General features: G+C 43.1%; 1 protein-coding gene across 10 annotated transcripts in view; it reads left to right on the forward strand.

The window, feature by feature from the left end:
* anks1a (ankyrin repeat and sterile alpha motif domain containing 1A) overlaps positions 1-15619 on the forward strand; it is a 264470-nt gene that overhangs the window by 36956 nt on the left and 211895 nt on the right. The gene's annotated exons all lie outside the window — the stretch shown is intronic.

Raw genomic sequence — 15619 nt, forward strand, 5'->3', positions numbered from 1 at the left:
GTGAGGACCAGGGGAACTCTGTCTTTATTACATCTGGGTCAGGGGAATGCGAGCAGAACTATGGGACAAAGAGGAGACGTAGGTGAGGGATTGATCTGTGACAGCTGGGGGGGAAGTAGTGTTCACTAAAGAATGAGCACTCTCGGATGGCCTTGAATTGCAAGCTTCACCGTGGGATGAAGTGCACAACATTTTGAGCTTGTCCAGGAGTGATGACTTGCTGTCGCTTGAACTGCCACTTGATTTTGCCTTGTGGGACATGATGGTGTGCAAGCTCTGCCCCAGCTGCCAATATTCCATTTCATTCGTTTTTGGCAATGGTATGAAACAATGTTATTCTCGAATTAGTAACTCAGTATGATTCTACAAAACAGATTGATGATGGAGTTGTCTTTGTGATTGGAAACTTCTGACCCGTTGTGTACCACAAGGATTGATCCTCCATTGGTTGCATTGGTGATCATTTTTCAATGTTCTCTCGACTCTGGATCAGTTTCTGTGGACTGGAGAGTATGTAAAGGAGGGAGAATGAAAACGGGGAATTATAGATCGGTTAGCCTTCGGTACTGGGGAAGATGCTGGAGTCAATTATTAAAGATGTTATAGCAGCGCATTTTGAAAGCAGTGACGGGATCGATCAAAATCAGCATGGATTTATGAAGGGGAATTCAAGTAGAATGGATAAGGGAGAGCCAGTGGATATGGTGTATCTGAACTTTCAAAAAGCCTTTGACATGGTTCTAAACAAGATCAGTGTGCAAAATTGTACATAATATTGCAGGTGGGATATTGACATGAATAGAGAACTGGTTGGCAGACAGGAAGCAAAGAGGAATTAACGGGTCCTTTTCAAAATGGCAGGTGGTGTCTAGTTGGGTGCCTCAAGGCTCGGTGCTGGGACTCCAGTTGTTTACAATATATATTAACGATTTAGATGAGATAATTAAATGTGACATCTCCAAGTTTGCGAATGACACAAAGCTGGGTGGCAGTGTGAGCTGCGATGAGGATGCTATGAGGCTGCAGGGTGACTTGGATAGGTTGGGTGAGTGGGCAGAAGCATGGCAGATGCAGTATAACATGGATAAATGTGAGGTTATCCACTTTGGTGGCAAGAACGGGAAGGCAGATTATTATCTGAATAATGGCAGATTAGGAGAAGGGGAGGTGCAATGAGACCTGGATGTGCTTGTACATCAGTCACTGAAAGTAAGCATGCAGGTACAGCAGGCAGTGAAGAAAGCCAATTGGCCTTCATTGCGAGAGGATTTGAGTTTAGGAGCAAGGAGGTCCTACTGCATTTGTGCAGGGCCCTGCTGAGACTGCGTCTGGAGTATTGTGTGCAATTTTGGTCTCCTAATTTGAGGAACAATATTATTGCTATTGAGGGAGTGCAGCGTAGGTTCACCAGGTTAATTCCTGGGATGGCGGGACTGACGTATGATGAAAGAAAAGGTCGACTGGGCTTGTATTCACTGGAATTTAGAAAGATGCAAGGGGATCTTATAGAAACATATAACATTCTTAGAGGATTGGACAGGGTAGATGCAGGAAAAATGTTCCCGATGTTTGGTGAGTCTAGAGCCAGGGGGTCACTGTTTAACAATAAGGGGTAGGCCATTTAGGACTGAGATGAGGAAAAGCGTTTTCACCCAGAGAGTTGTGAATCTGTGGAATTCTCTGCCACAGAAGGCAGTGGAAGCCAATTCATTGGATGTTTTCAAGAGAGAGTTAGAGTTGGCTCTTAGCGCTAAGTGAATCAAGGGATATGGGGGAAAAGCCGGAACGGGGTACTGATTTTGGATGATCATCACCCATGATCATATTGAATGGCGGTGCTGGCTCGAAGGGCCTACTCCTGCACCTATTTTCTATGTTCTATGAGTTTGGTAAGCTGACAATGCAAATGAGTGGCGGGAATGTGATTTAGGGTTCTTATCTTCAGTAAGTCTCTACGTAACTAGTGAATTCAATCAGAAACAGGCAATGTTCAATGCAATAATTAGTTGGACTATCCTGTGTTCAGCTGGCTGCCTGCAGACCCAGCACATTTGCACTAATCTGTTGCAGATCTGGAAGGCTGGCCCAGGTGCCACGCACAGCATTGCTGAATGATTAGCAAGTATGGGAGGTCAGCTCGGTCAGCTAGATGCCATATCCTTGGGCTCTGTCTGTGGAATGCTCTTGATAATCTTTTGACAGCTAACTCCTATCAACAGCTTTGCAGGGGAAAAAAAATCTGCATTTTAAAAGTTGTTCAAATGGAAAAGTTATTAACTAAAGACGAGTCAAATTAAATTGCTTAAGGGGTTGGACAGGCTAGATGCAGGAAGATTGTTCCCGATGTTGGGGAAGTCCAGGACAAGGGGTCACAGTTTAAGGATAAAGGGGAAATCCTTTGGGGCCGAGTGAATGCAATGAATGCAATTTTTATTATTTCTCTCCACTTCCAAACAAAAATGTGGTTGGATTATTCAGCATATGATCAACCTCGGTCAGACCAAGCGCAGGCTTGTCGATCGCTTCGCACAACACCTCCACTCAGTTTGCAATAACCAACCTGATCTCACGGTGGCTCAGCAGTTCAACACCCCCTCCCATTCCGAATCTGACCTTTCTATCCTGGGCCTTCTCCATGGCCAGAGTGAGGCCCATTGCAAATTGGATGAACAGCGCCTCATATTTCGTTTGGGTAGTTTACACCCCAGCGGCATGAACATTGACTACTCTAATTTCAGGTAGTCCTTGCTTTCTCCCTCCTTTCCCTCCCATTCCTAGCTCTCCCACAGCCTACTGTCTCCGACTCTTCCTTTCTTTTTCCCGCCCCCTACCCCGGACATCAGTCTAAAGAATGATCTCGACCTGAAACGTCGCCTATTCCTTCGCTCCATAGATGTTGCCTCACCCACTGATTTTCTCCAGCTTTTTTGTCAACCACCCATTCACACAAGTTCTGTTAGCCCACTTTCCTCACCCGTTCCCTACACATTAGGGGCAATTTTACAGAGACAAGTTAACCTACAAAGCCAATGCGTCTTTGGGATGTGGGAGGAAACCCACACACTTGCAGGGAGAATGTGCAAATTCAACACCGACAGTGCCCGAGGACAGGATTGAACACAGATCTCTGGCGTGTGAGGCAGCAAGTCTACCAGCTGTGCCACTATATTTTGTTTTCCAACACACAAAAAATTATATGTTGATAACTTTGGTTACTAAAAAAAGAAACTATCCATTTTCAGTCTGAAATCTCTAAGTGACGCTATGTCCCCCTTTACAGCTTCCGAGAACACTAACGCAATTATCAAAAAAGCTCATCAGCGCCTCTACTTCCTGAGAAGATTACGGAGAGTCGGATTGTCAAGGAAGACTCTCTCTAACTTCTACAGGTGCACAGTCGAGAGCATGCTGACCGGTTGCATCGTGGCTTGGTTCGGCAATTTGAGCGCCCTGGAGAGGAAAAGACTACAAAAAGTAGTAAACACTGCCCAGTCCATCATCGGCTCTGACCTTCCTTCCATCGAGGGGATTTATCGCAGTCGCTGCCTCAAAAAGGCTGGCAGTATCATCAAAGACCCACACCATCCTGGCCACACACTCATTTCCCTGCTACCTTCAGGTAGAAGGTACAGGAGCCTGAAGACTGCAACAACCAGGTTCAGGAATAGCTACTTCCCCTCAGCCATCAGGCTATTAAACCTGGCTCGGACAAAGCTCTGATTATTAACAACCACTTTCTGTTATTTGCACTTTACCAGTTTATTTATTCATGTGTGTATATATTTATATCATGGTATATGGACACATTTATCTGTTTTGTAGTAAATGCCTACTATTTTCTGTGTGCTTAAGCAAAGCAAGAATTTCATTGTCCTATACAGGGACACATGACAATAAACTCACTTGAACTTAAACTTGAGCTACTGTATGTTTTAATTTAGTTCAAGACAATTGGCAATAAAGTACATTGGCAATAAAGTTGCGGCCCAAAAGTGCCAGAGACCCGGAATTGATCCTGAATATGGGTGCTGTCTGTATGGCGTTTGCTCCTTTTCCCTTTGATCACATGGGTTTTCTCTGGTTGCTCTTGTTTCCTTCCACATTCCAATGGTGTGCAGGAACCTTTTTCAGACCCAACCCAAAACAAAATATTTTATTTTTGCCCAGAGATTCTGTCTGACCTGTTGAGTTACTCCAGCTTTTTTGTGTGTATAGTTTAAACCAGCATCTGCAGTTCCTTCCTACACACTCAATACAATACGATAGAACTTTATTAATCCCAGGAGGGAAATTTTGTGTGCGTGTGTGTGTTATATATATATTTGTTTTCTTGTTTATAACATTGTTTATAGAGTACTATGTTTACATATTCTGTTATGCTGCTGCAAGTAGGGATTTCATTGTTCTAACTGGGACGTGAGAGAATAAAACACTCTTGACTCTTGACTTAATGTGTGGGATAGAACTAGTGTACGGGTGATTGGTGGTCGGCATGGACTCGGTGGGCCGAAGGGCCTGTTTCCACGCTGTATCTTTAAATTAAACTAAAAACACTAAACCCAGAGGAAGCCTAAAGAAGGGTCTCTACCTGAAACGTCCCCAATTTCTTCTATCCAGAGATGCTGGCTGCTCCATGGAGTTACCCCGCACAATTAAAGCATGGAATAGTCTTCTCCCTACCATAGTTACCCAATCATACGCAACTAAATTTAAGGTAGCTCTTTTTTCCCAAGAACCCTTTCTTGCTTAAGTTCAACTCAAGAGTCAAGAGAGTTTTATTGTCATGTGTCCCAGATAGAACAATGAAATTCTTGCTTGCTGCAGCACAACAGAATATGTAAACATAATACAGAACAGGAGATAAAAGTTCAGTGTGTCTATATACCATAAACCATATATATACACAATAAATAAACAGATAAAGTGCAATAGGCTGTTATTGTTCAGAGTTTGGTGAATGGACCCTCCACCACCTCCAGTTTAAGTTCCATTTGGAATATTTTTGGAGGACCAGGAAACCAAGAAGCAAGAGTTACTCCAGGGAGTTACTCCAGCTCCAGGGAGTGATTCTGTGTTGGTTTTCAGCGGTCGAGGCGAGGCGACTGGATCTCCCACAATGCAAAAGGAGGGAGAAAGTGCCCGGCGCCGACCAGTTGCCGTGGCAGTGCACATGTGCAGGGCGGCCGATGATGTGCTGGCCGTGGTTGTGAGCATGTGCAAGGCAGCCGGCCGTACCTGCGGATGTGGAGCGGCTGCAGAGCGGAGACCTGGCGGCCCGGACACGGATGGCGGGAGTAGACAGAGAGTGACAGAGGGAGAGAGAGAGAGAGGTGGGGCTCGCTCAGAGTTGAACGGCAGGTGTCCCGGGTGCTTGCCAATGCCAAGTCAAAATGGCATGGCTTTTAGGTTGCTCGGCGGGACTTTAGATAGCCATTGGCACCCGGGCAACCGTTAATTTCGAGCCCTGGGGGTGTATCCTGACGCGCAGTTGAGTGGCGAACCTACTGTGAAAGGATGATCAGATGCACTGACAACAGACTGTAACTCAATTCATCTGCAGCTTCCACTTTGCTACTATAAAAATTGCAGATAAGTTCAGGAATGAGCAGGAAGTAACCAATAATGTTCCATGGAGCGGCTGGGGTTAGGTCTGATCCAGTCCACCCCAGTAGTTCCCTGTGTGATGAAGATGTTCAGCAACAAATAATTAAATGCTTATTTTTTGTTCTGAATTATGTCCATAATGGATAATTATTTAGACATAGATTTTTCAAATCTAATGTGCAGTTTTAATGTAGTTTGTTTTACCCACAGCATGACCATCATGACATAAGCATATTCTATTGTTGTAAGATTTGCAACTGGTGTTGTAGGGCTACTTCAGGAAGCAATTTCAAAATAAATGTTTCCTCAGCTTGGAAATTACATCAGTCAGCACCTTGCATTGCCATGTTCTGTTTTGACACTAATTAGGTTTGACCTATGGTTTTGGAACTGACAAGGCTGGTTGTATTGAAGATCACCAATGACTTGTAGTTGTCTGAAAATGTTTTTTTTTAAATCACCTTGGGAAGTACAATGTGTTCATTGGTTTAGATATCTATTAGATTGTACAATTTGCATTCCATGTGAGGCTCTTAGGTTTCACAACAATCAGGATGGTGATTAACTGGGGAAGTTGACCAGATTCCAGTTGGGCCAAATGTTAAATTGCATCCCCACTTAGTATCCATGGATTTGATTTGATCTGCTAATGCTTCACAAACATTTGTAACATTTTATTTTTAGGCTGGTACAGACAATCCCTGCATGAGGGTGGTGGGTGTTGTTTGCAATCCCTGAAGTCAGTATTGCAATTTTTCCGTAAAGTACAGAGTCTATGCAGGTGGAAGAAGGAACAGAAGTTGTTAAATGTTGTATTTATTTACTACTTTTCTCCAATTTAAATTGCACATGAGCAACTTTTATTCCACGTCCCAAAACGTTTGGGTCGTGCTGGTCTGTGCACTCTGCGCGGGCTGCTCAACACACTCCCCGCGAGTGCGGACTGCTCCGCACACTCCACCCCTTCAGCTTTTTATTCTTCTCGTCGCGTTATTGACAGCGGGTTCTGGAAGGGGCGTTTTTTACGATTTTTAAACCTTCATAACTTTTGTACTATGTCACCGATCGGAACAAAATTTATTTGACTTGCAGCAGAGGAGAATGGTGAGTAAGGTGGCGTAAAATCATAGAGCTTTGGTGGATCGTTTTTGCGCAGACCAGAAATGGTCAAGATTAGAGTTTTAGTAATACCATATAGATAGATATAGATATATACATAGTTTTAAGGTGAGAGGGGAAAGGTTTGACCTAAAAGGCAGTTTCATGGGTAGTGCATATATGGAACAAACTGCTGGATGAAACTGTGGAGGTGGTTATAATGGCAATGTTTAAAGGACATTTCAACAGGTTCAGTTAATGGAATGTGGACCGAACGCAGGCAAATGGGACTATCTTGGGTATAAAACCTGGTTTGCATGGATGAGTTAGGCTGGCGGGCCAGTTTCCATGCAATATACCTCTGTTTGCAAATTCCTTTCAATGGTAACTTTCAAGAAATAAGAAAAGGTAATCCTGTGAGCGATATTCAAACCAACATAGAATCAAAGAGTCATACAGTGTGGAAACTTAACTTGCCCACACCAACCAACATGTCCCATCTACACTCGTCCCACCTGCCTGCATTTAGCCCATATCCCTCTAAACCTATCCTATCCATGTCTAAATGTTTCTTAAATGCTGCAATAGTACCTGCCTCAACTACCTCCTCCAGTAGCTCATTTCGTACAGCCACACAAGACCTCTCAGGATCCTATTAAATCTTTTCCCCCTTCACCTTAAACCTATGTCCTCTGGTTCTTGATTTTCCCTACTCAGGACAAAATACTCTAGTCAATGCATCTACCTGATCTATTCCTGTCATGTTTTTATACACCTCTATAAGATCACCTCTCACCCTCTTGCACTCCATGGAATAGACAACTTCCTCAACCTCTCCCAATAGCTCAGGCCCTCAAATTCTGGCAACACCCTCGTAAATCTTCTTTCCAGCTTGACAACATGGTGACCAAAACTGAACACAATGCTTTAAAAGTGGCCTAGCCAACGTCTTTTATAGCTGCAACATGACCTCCCAACTTCTATGCTCAATATGATAAAGGCTAATTTGCCAAAAGCCATTTAACCTCCCTACCTATGTGTGACACTTCTTTCAATGTACCATGTACTGTACCTACACTCTGAGATCCCTCTGCTCTACAACACTCTCCAGAGTGCGACCATTCACTGTGTAGGTCCTGCCCATGATAGACTTCACAAAATATAACACCGCTCATTTATATGTATTCAATTCCATTAACCATTCCTCAGCCCACCTGCCCAACCGATCAAGATCCTGCTGCAATTTTTGACAACCATCTTCACTATCTACAATACCACCCACTTTTGTGTCAACTGCAAATTTGCTAATCTTGCCATGTACATTCTCATCCAAATCATTGATGTAGGTAACAAACAACCAGCACCAAACCCTGAGACACACCACTAGTCATAGGCCTCCAGTCCGAAAAGTAACCTTCCACCTTCACTCTCGGCTTCCTTCCATAAAGTCACGTTTCTATCCATTCAGCTATCTCTCCTTGGATTGCATGCAATCTAACCTTTCAGAAAACTTGTTGATTGCTTTGCTGAATTCCATATATACAACATCTACAGTTCTGCCCTCATTAACCTTTTTGGGCACATCTGCATAGAAAACTCAATCAAATTTGTGAGAAACTTCCTCCCTTGTACAAAACAATGCTGACTATCTCTAATCAGCTCTTGTCCATCTAAGTGCATGTATATCGTATCCCTCCAAATACTCTCTAGCAGCTTTCTGACCACAGATGTTAGGCTCACTGGCCTATGGTTCCCAGGCTTTTTGCTGCAGTTCTTCCTGAATGAAGGCACAACATTTGCTGCCCTCCAGTCTCCTGGCACCTCACTTGCATGTAATGACAACTCATAAATCTCAGCCAGTGCTCCTGCAATTTCCTCTCTAGCTTCCCACCGTGTCCTCGTATATATCTGATCAGGCCTGGGAGATTTGCATACTTCATACGCATCAGGACCTTCAGCACCACTTCAACCGTAATGCTGACTGGTCTCAAGACACTTCCATTGACTGCCCTAAGTTTCCCAGTCCTCACATCTTTCTCCATGGTAAAAACCGGAAAAATATTAGTTGAGGACCTTTCCTATGTCCTGTGGCTCCACACAGAGTTCACCGCTTTGATCCCTGAGAGCTCCCACTCTCTCTGGTTACCCTTTTTCCCTTTATGTACTTATAAAATCTCTTGGGATTATCCTAAATGCCATTTATCCTTAACACTATCTGCCAGAGCTATGTTCTGTCCCCCTTTTGCCCTCCTGATTTCATTTTGTCTCTTGCTCAACATGACCGAGTATTTTAATAAACTTTTAAACAAAGTACTGTTCAACAAGTTTAAGTTTCTTTTAATGTCCTTCACACCATCCTTTTCATTATCTGTGTGTTTATATTATACAAGTAGGCATTTCTATCCACTTCCCTGAATCATTGAATGTCATCGCCTGTTTATCTTTCATGACATTGTTCCACTGTCCTTCCTATGTATTGTTGAAAACGAGTAATTGCAGTTCATCATCCACCACTATCGTCCTGCGACATATTGGACCAAAATTTGCTGAAATTACGAAGATGCTTCTATTTATGTGAAGCTTGTTGTTCGTTTTGCATAGTTATGTGGATAAGCACACACAGAAAATCATGTTCTGAAATTTATTGCAACATCTTCAAGCTTCATGAAAGCAAGTTCTTGCCATGTCCCTCACTGAAATGTTGAAATGCATTGAATGTCATGAGGTTGTTGTATTTGTGCAATAGATGGGAGTTATGTGGGTAGAGAAAATTAGGGCTCAGCTGAGCTGACGAGCGGTATCGATCTTGACATTGTTTAATATCTGTGCAAACTTAATCTTGGATACGCACATTTGTCATTAACTTAATTGGCAAGAAATTCTGTGAGAAACAAGACTTTTTCTTAACAATTTGCCAACTCTGTAAATTCAAGCGTGTTATTTTTACTTATCTAAGGAAACTTCTGCGGAGAGACGTGTTTCAGCAGAAGTAGGAAAAGTTTAAGATAAAAAGCTGCTTGGACACTTTCCCATTTTCTGAATGTGCAGATTCACAGAATGGTTACTGCATTGATGTCGGTCATCTGGATCGGCCCAAAACGTCACCCATTCTTTCTCCCCAGAGATGCTCTCTGTCCCGTTGAGTTACTCCTGCTTTTTGTGTCTATCTTAGATCATCTCAATGTTGGAGCAATCTCACTTCACCCACTCCACTGGAGTTTGCCCAAATCTTTATGAATTCCTTTCTTTTGCTTGTTTGTCAAGCTCCCTACTGGATGCTGCAATTGAATCTGCCTCTTCCAGTACCCCGAGAAGGGTTTAAGACCCTAACCATATATGGAAAAACACATGCTTTCTTCACATTTTTGGTTATTTTGCCCACCTCTTAACATTTGCAATTTTTTGTCTGCACCTTTTATGTAGCTGTAATGTTATAATCCGTATGCTGTTTATTTTTCCTTTTGCCCAACTCATTGTTCTTGTGTATGATATTGTCTCACAGCTGTACAGCATGAACACTGACCCTTCAGACTAAGTTGGCATATTGGGCTGGTCCCATTTTCCTACATTTGGCCCATGGCTCACTATCGATATTTGTTCAAATATTTTGCAAAAAGTCATAAGCAGGGGGGGGGGGTTGCACGCAAGGTCATTGGGTCAATGGCATGACGCACGGAGCAGCTCAATCCATGTGGAGGACATGGCTGCCTTGGCACACACTGTTATCACACGGAACTTCTTACCTGTTAACCGCCAAAATTGTCATTTTCTGCGCTATAAAAATTTGTGGGTACTGTCATTGAAAGCGGGACGGTATCAGTATCTTTGCTCGGAACCCGAGCACCAAGGTGTAGGCGGCCGAAAGAGCGCATCCCTTGGGTCAGCCCCCACTCTCCTCCCGGGGCTAGCGCTGTCCGGCCACGGCCGCTTTCCGCCCCGTCTCCCTCTGTGGGCCGCACTGTCATGGGCTGTGGGTTGGCAGCGCCCACACACGAGGCCGGGGGCCAGGGGGTGCGGGGCCGGGTGGTGCGGGGCTGGGTTGAGTGGAGCGTGGTCGGGTGGAGCGTGGTCGGATGGAGCGGGGCTGGGTGGAGCGGGGCCTGCTGGGCCGGGTGAGGTGGGGCCGCGGCTCTGGGCAACGTCAGCTGCAGCAGAGTTGGGGACGGTCTGCTCCCTCCGCCCACCATCACTGAACGCGCTGCACCGACACCCCAACCTCTTCCTCCCTCCCCCCCCCCCCCCCCCCACCCCCCAGACCACCACCACCTCCTCCCACCCCCGGCCGTGGGATAGACGGCCCAGGGACCAGTCCGGATGCAGGGCCAGAAGAAGGGCCCGCTGTGCTGCCAGCCATAGTAAATGGTTACCTGCAGTTCACCGCCTGTACTCCAGTTGCCGTTGCGTGGCAACGGTACGGGTCACGGGTCATGACCTTGACTGCGTGCTGCCTCCCTATACAGTCTTTAGCTTCTTCTGACAGCTCATTCTAGTTATGGGCTGCATTCTGAGTGAACCAGTTACCCCTGACGTCTTTAAATTTCTCCCCTTTTCACCTTAAGCCGATTCCCTCAGGATTTTATATCCTCTGCCCTGGGGATGAACACTGATTGTTTACTTTAGCCATGCCTGTAATGCCCTTCTGCACCCTTTCCAATGTAATGACATCCTTCCTGTAGCTGGGTGATCAGGACTGCACACACTACTTCAAGTGTGGTCTCACCAACGACTTATACAGCTGCATAATGATGTCCCAACTTTTTCAATCTATACTCCTCCCATGAAAGTAAGCTTTACCACGCCGTTAAACTGACTCTCCACTTTTGGGAACTGTGCACCTGTATTCCCAGAACATTGTTCTGCAATATTCTCCAGGGCACTACCATTAACTGTGCGAGTCCTGCTGTAGGTTGACATATTGGTTGGTTGAAATACAACACCTCACACTTGTCAGAGTAAAATTCCATTGGCCATTCCTTGGTACACCTTCACAACTGATGTAGATCGTGTTGTGAACTTAGGTCTCCATCCATTGTTCCACCACCAATTTCGGTGTAATGCAAATTTATTAATCGGGTAAACTACACTGTCTTCTGTATCATTAAAGTATAACAAACAGCAAATATCAGCAGTGAGCTACTTTATTCTGCTGCTCCTGTTAGTAAGACCTTTTGGTATCAACCTGAGTTAGGATGCATTTTAACTTCCACAGTAAAATCCTGATTTATTTTGAAATGCATGCTCTTAGCCATTATGCTTAAAAGAACATGTTGAGAGAACTGATGTTTATAATGTATCATGTATTAAATTCCCACACAGTTGAGTGGGAATTGAAATTTTGAATTCCTTTTTCAAATGATTCTCAAATACAGTTAACATACTTATTACTTAGTCAAGTTTGCATAAAGCTACATGTAGCAAGAAATGACGTTAAAGATTTTATCTGACGTTCACTGCAATGCAATAAATTGACCAAAATATAAGTACATATTTTAAAACTTTTATTTGTCATTATTGTTAAAAGGTAAAAATCTAATTCTGTTAAGACGACATATTAATTTCAACACTGCCAAATACAACATTTAAGATGTAGCAATAACTGGTTTGCAAATGGCCAACCCTCAGCTTTTCTGATTTACAGGTAATTGGGAATATTTAATTAGTTTTGAGTTTGTGACGCTGATCATTTCTGGTGATACTTCAATCACAACTTTGTGCTTTTATATATTTTTTAAGTAAGGGCAATTACCCCCCCCCCCCCCCCCCCCCCTGACATTTGTAAGTTGAAAACATTAGTTTGACATTTGCAGAATAAATCCATCAAAAAAGATTGAGTTGTATATAAAAATGTTTTTTGTGTATAAGCATCTTCTTTGTCTCTGATGCTTATGTTGCTGCCGATTGGTAGCTGGGAGGTTCCGGAGAACTCTGGATAGTTTGAGGTGGGACCCTCCCTCTTTTTAGGCTTTCATTTAATTTCCCTATGCAATATGCACCTTGTGACTTGTGCAAATATTCTTTGATCTCACAGGATACAATTTTGACAATAATCAGTAGAAGTGGATTTACTAAAGACCACTACATTGAGTGGCCAGCATAAGAACAACTTTTCAGCATTCATTCCTGTGCTACTATACCAGTGTTGGGATTATTGCATAAAGATTATTGCTCAAAGATGGTCTAATGTTCAATGTCATTCTGCATTACCAGCATCACCAACGGGGATGAGTCCGCCTACAGAGATGGGGTAGTGACCCTGACACAGTAGTGCAAGGCCAGCAACTTCTCTCAACGTCGACAAGACCAAGGAGGTGATCGTCGACTAGAGGGGGGAGGGGTGGGGAGCAGGGGGTGCATCTCCCTTCAACATCAATGGTGTGGCGGTGGAGAGCTTCGGGTTCCCCGGTGTCCACATTACAGAGGTCCTGATCTGGACCACCCACATTTCCACCATCACAAAAAATGCACAACAGCACCTCTACAACCTCAGGCGACTGATGAAATTCGGCCTGAACCCCGGGTCCTTAGGGATTTCTACAGAGGCATTGTGGAGAGCATCCTGACAGGCTATATCTGCACCTGGCATGGCAGCTGCACCAGCCATGCCCGAAGGGCCCTGCAGTGAGTGGTGCAGACGACCCAGCACATCACCGGGTGCGAGCTGCCCTCCCTCCAGAACATCTACTCCAGGCGGTGCGTTGAAAAAGCCCTGAGGATCATCAAAGACCCCAGCCACGGTCTATTCTGCCTGCTGCCCTCAGGCAGAAGGTAACGGAGCATCAGCTCCTGTGCCACTAGACACTCGAACAGCTTTTCCCCCAGGCAATCAGGCTGCTGAACCAACCAACTCTGAAACTCACCTGAACTGGACTCATTTAATGTTCACTTTATAATTTAATACATGCACTTTATAATTTAATGTTAAATTTACTGTATTGAATCCTCTAGCACAAGATTTTCACACAGGATTGTACCGTGTATGGAACTGGAGTAACAATAAACGCCTTGAATCTTGAAGTATTTGAACTACGCATTTCAAACATTTGTAGTGTTGAATTTCTTGTGTGGTTTAGCATTCCCATGCCAAGAAAGGAAAATTAATGCAAAATATATAGGTCAAAATCAAAGGCGTTATTGAGCTTGAATTAAAAATTCAACAACCTGAGCAAAAACTCTTACTTTGAATTTAAACTTGTGCAGTATACCCATTTTTTGCCAAGGATTGCATTTCAATTTTCTAATTTGTTGCGAGGGGAAAAAGTAGTGTAGAGGATTTTAACTCATAATGTAATCATAATAGTAATCAAATGATGTTGAAGTCATTAAGCTTCTGTATTTTCCCCTTCCTGTGGTTGAACTGCCACAATTTAACTTTGTGTGGTTCCACATTGCCTCCTTGGCAAGTGAGCTAGCCTCAAAGAGACTGTCAAGATGGGGGAATTCCACATTCTGACTGTCCTTATGGGAAATATTTACTTATTCATTTAGCTTCCTTGTATTTTGCTTTCTTCATTTCTTGTGTATAGATTATTTAGTGCAGTTTTTTTTAAATTTAAAAAGAATGATGAGTATTAAAATGTCATACTGGTCTAACGATTGTTGTCAAAATCATGATGAGTTGCATATTTTGGTTCAAAGCGTTTGTTTGTGACATTTGCAGGTTAAATTCCTCAAAAACGATTGTGTATCGAAGCTGTTTTATGTGTATGAGCATCTTCTTTTCTCCCATTCTTATGTTGCTGATATTTGGCAGCTAGTGGTTCTGGAGAGTCCTGTGAGAATTCTGAAATAGTACCCTCCCTTTCTCAAAGCAACATTGCACAAAGACAAATCCATAAAGGAATACTGAAGGTTCCACATTGCTGACCAAAGTGCACTGCTCTACCATTAGCTTTGTAAAAGTTACTACTTGCTGTCTGACTCCAATTTAAATGAATAGTAATATACGATTCCTACACTTGTGCACATGATATCGTGTAAGCTCAGGATAATTAAGAAATGAAAGCAATGGTGCTGGAATATTCAGTTGGTCAGCAGCATCTGTGAAGAGAGAAAAAGTTAATGATTCGGAGCCTTTATCAGAACCCATCCTCTGACAAAGGTCACTAACCTGAAATATAATCTTTGTTTCTTTTTTGCTGCCTCACCCGAAAGAGTATTTTTAGTATGTTTTTATTTCAGATTTCCATTATCTGCAATATTTGATTTTTCAATCACCAAGTAAGGGTTGACTATTTGTCCAAGTACCTTTTTAATAACATTACAGCCTTTTAACAATATTACACTGGTCGATCTCTCGAAACACTGAAAGCCATAATTATGGAGCTTTAACGTTTTGATCCAACATTTCCTCTGTTCAATTTCCCTTTCTGTGCTTGTTAACACATTGAATTCAGCCATTACAACTTGCAGCCGTTCAGATCTTGCACTGACTTTTACACTCTCTAAATTTGTTTGGTTTTAGAGATGAAATACTTGCCTGGTTCACTCAGGTTGTAGGTACCCTGCAAATAGTATATGAAATGCAACAGTTTTCAAATGCTGAATATTTCCAGCATTTTCTTAAATTTCCAGCATATGTAGTTTTTCATATTTTTGGCTTGATGAGTGCCTTGCAATTTCCATCCATCTCTTTTCGGACAAAATATCATATAACTTATATTGGCAAATAGCCTAACTATGGCTGCCACCTGTTTGTATGTGTAGGCAGTTTTAGTTGATGGTGAAGGTGAAGTAAATTTTCTTGAAGCTGTGATGCCTTTTCTGCATATACACTTATAAAAGACACTGTTATTTCTGAATGTTTTTCTTTGCAGGACTGCAAAACAAATATTGTTTCAAATGGAGATGTTTGGTCATGTGGAGTAATAGAAGGAAGAGAAATGTCCTTTGATATTTTCTGATTAATACCTTCATGCAG

Source organism: Amblyraja radiata, chromosome 24 (genome assembly GCF_010909765.2).
Source record: "Amblyraja radiata isolate CabotCenter1 chromosome 24, sAmbRad1.1.pri, whole genome shotgun sequence".
Taxonomy (NCBI): Eukaryota; Metazoa; Chordata; class Chondrichthyes; order Rajiformes; family Rajidae; genus Amblyraja; species Amblyraja radiata.